The following is a 3,121-nucleotide window of genomic DNA, read 5'->3' as shown; positions in this document are numbered from 1 at the left end:
CTATGTATGGATTGTTTGTTTGACACAGGGAGTTGTTACAGCCCAGCACAACGTTCTCCACTTAGGCATGGTTATTGTTTTTACCCCAGGTTCAGCAAGCTTTGGTCATATCCCTGCTGCCTAGCTCATCCTAGCCCCTAGCTGTAGGTAGGGTGTAACTCTTTGATTCCAGAAGCTACAGGCTCCTCAATCTAGATGCTTTACTGCATGTCTCCCCTCCCTTTGGTTAATAAACAAATGCCCTTGGAAAAGCCTTACATTTTAGAGCTCCATCTATGTTCGAAATAAATAAGGAGCTGAGTAGGTTACAAAAAGAAATGGAAGTCCAAGTGAGGGAAAGGATACAAACTGTAACAATGTAACAGAAAGGGCATGAAATTTGGAATCAGAAGTCCTGGATTCAAGTCCTTCCATTTGCTGTGAAAACATTGAAAACTGAAGTCCTGCCACCCTGACAAATACACACATGCAAACACTCATCATGTTTTGTTTCCAGGAGTGATAGATGATGTCACCATTCAGTCATTCAGCAAACAAATACTGAGTATGGTTTTTACCAATTAAATAACAATATATACAGTGCCAAGCACTGTACAGTAAAGTACTAGGTAGTAGAGAAATAATAATGAGTAAGAAAAGTAACAACTTCATAGAAACAGTGAGATGTTGAGCAGGGAGCAGAATGGGGAGGATTTAACAATGGCTTAGAAAAGGACACATGATGAAGACTGAAGTTTGAAGGAATTATTCTAGGTTAGGCTTGAGAGACTAGAATTTGGTGGTGCCATTCTCTGGAATGGTGACAATAGAAGGAAGTACATTGTGAGTTTTCTGGTTGCAAGCAACAAACTGACCAAATTAAGCAATAAAGGGTTTGTTGGGAGGATGTGAGGCAGCTGATGGCACTGGAAGAACCACCAGGGTGCACAAAGGACAGATGCCTGTAGCAGGACTGTGCGGACTACCCTTCTGGGCAGCTGTCATTGGAAGACTGCTTCAGCCACCTTCTGCCACTGTCCTTTCCAGACCCAGATTCCCTAGAGAAAGAGTTTGGTCCAGTTGAGGAGGCATGTTAGCATCTACAATGACAAGAAAAGACCAGTGATGGTAGGGAGGGACAGATTACAAAGCACAAGGAAACTTTGGGGGTGAAAGAAATGTTCATAATTTTAATTATGATAGTTTAATATGTGTCAAAACATCAGATCATGTAGTTTCTGTGCACTTTATTGGGTGTCCTATACAAACATTGGAGGCAAGGACTTTCCAATAAATATGTCCCTTAGGCAGCTGGAAATGCATATTTGCATTTAGGAGTCAATTTTTCTAAGATCTAATCCTGTTATTCTTTTATTTAAAAACCTTCGAAGGATCTCTGCTGCCATAATGGAAAGGAGATTGCTACCCCCTTGCTCCCCAATAAAAGCCCTACTGCTGGTATCTTAATACCTTTCTTAGAAGGCATCCCATGCCCTTGGCACTCAGGATCACTGCTGGGAGTGATACTCCAGGGTACTGGAAGCATGAGAGAAAAGCTGGGAATGCAGGTCCCTAGCTATCCAAAGCCGCCTGTGACCTGCTTGGAATGGCCCTCCCACACTCATCTGGCAAAAACCAGTTCAAGCCTCTTCTCTCTGCAGGGCTTCCCCTGACCCTCATCTCCTAGGAAACTGATCCTCTGAGGAGTGCACCAGAGAGGAATTCCAGGGACCTATGGTCTGGTGCGGTGGGGAGACAAGCTCTCAAGGTAACTGCTACAACAGGCACAACCGAAGTGGAAAAGTTTACTAACATGTGACATTGAGACTTTATTGTGCGCCAGCGGCACTACTGGAGGCTCCACGAAGGCAGAAGAAAGAGCCAGTCTGCTGGACATGAGTAATAATTTTGCTTATCTAGGGTAGATAGTCCTAGCGAGGAAGCAAACTGTTTACCCTGATTTGCAAAATGGTAAAGTCCAAGGGAAATGCTGGGACTTAGACTGATTACTACCCTGGCAGCAGCACAAGAAGGGGCTGAAAGCCAATAAAATTGAGCAGAGATGACTATCCCTTATCCCCTGCCCTGAGGCCCCTGGAGATGTGTGTGGACAAAGGGATGGCTGCTCTACTTTCTGAGGTTTCCATTTATCTTCAGAGAATACTGATGGCTCACCCCCACATGAGGCTTCATTCATCTTCTATCTGTAGGCATCTCTATATAGAATTGATTTTTGCAAGAACATTACCCAGTCCTTGCCTTCCAGTAATTTGAAGGACAATATTGGCAGACTAAGTAAGATATCCAGAGAACACTAGAAACATGACACATCTAAAATACACAGGATACACCTAAGTTCAGAGTTCACACACTGCTTACAGTATTGCGTATTTTCTGCTAAATTGGGTGCTGAGCATGTGCATATTGGATACTATTTTTCTGCATATTTACTCTGTTAAAATGAATGGTATGTGCCTACAGGGATAAAATCATAGACCAGCAAACCTTTTAAGGTAACATTTTAAAGAGAAAAAGATGCTTATAAGAGACTATTAACCATCAAATTAAATTGTAAAAGTAACAGCAAATCAGTAGAGAGTTGGGCCAGATGGCCTCTGAGAGTCTGTGATTCTAACAATCTTCAGTATGTCATGGAATATGCTATGGTGGACATCAACCCAAATCCAAGAAAAATCTCAGCCTTTCCTGCAAATCACAGTCAGTTTGTCAGTAAATGCAAGCTACTGTCCACTTTTGGAATTTAACCATTAGGATTTGAATTTCCTTTTCTCTTATGTATTCTTTCATCTGAGGGCTGGCCAGGCTTTTTATTAATTTATATCTCTATAAATTAATACATAGGTTTTTATTAATTGATATATATCTTGCTTATGTGTTACTTTGTTGTAAGAAAGGACCTGCATTCCTTTCTTGGTTAGATTGGTAGTTTTGCCACACAGGGACTTTCTTCTTCCTCACTGATAACTGTTATGCCTTTGAAAACATATATAAGATGAATCTCATCAACTTATTCTGTTTTTCCCTCTGTTTTTTACCAACTAAGTAGCAACTTCTCTTATTTCATCGTCTTCCTTTTCTCACAAACATCTCCATTCTCTGAGACTTTCTCTTTCAGTCTTTG

The sequence above is a fragment of the Manis pentadactyla genome, chromosome 10, assembly GCF_030020395.1.
Source record: "Manis pentadactyla isolate mManPen7 chromosome 10, mManPen7.hap1, whole genome shotgun sequence".
NCBI lineage: Eukaryota > Metazoa > Chordata > Mammalia > Pholidota > Manidae > Manis > Manis pentadactyla.
Note: the sequence above shows the minus strand (reverse complement) of the source record.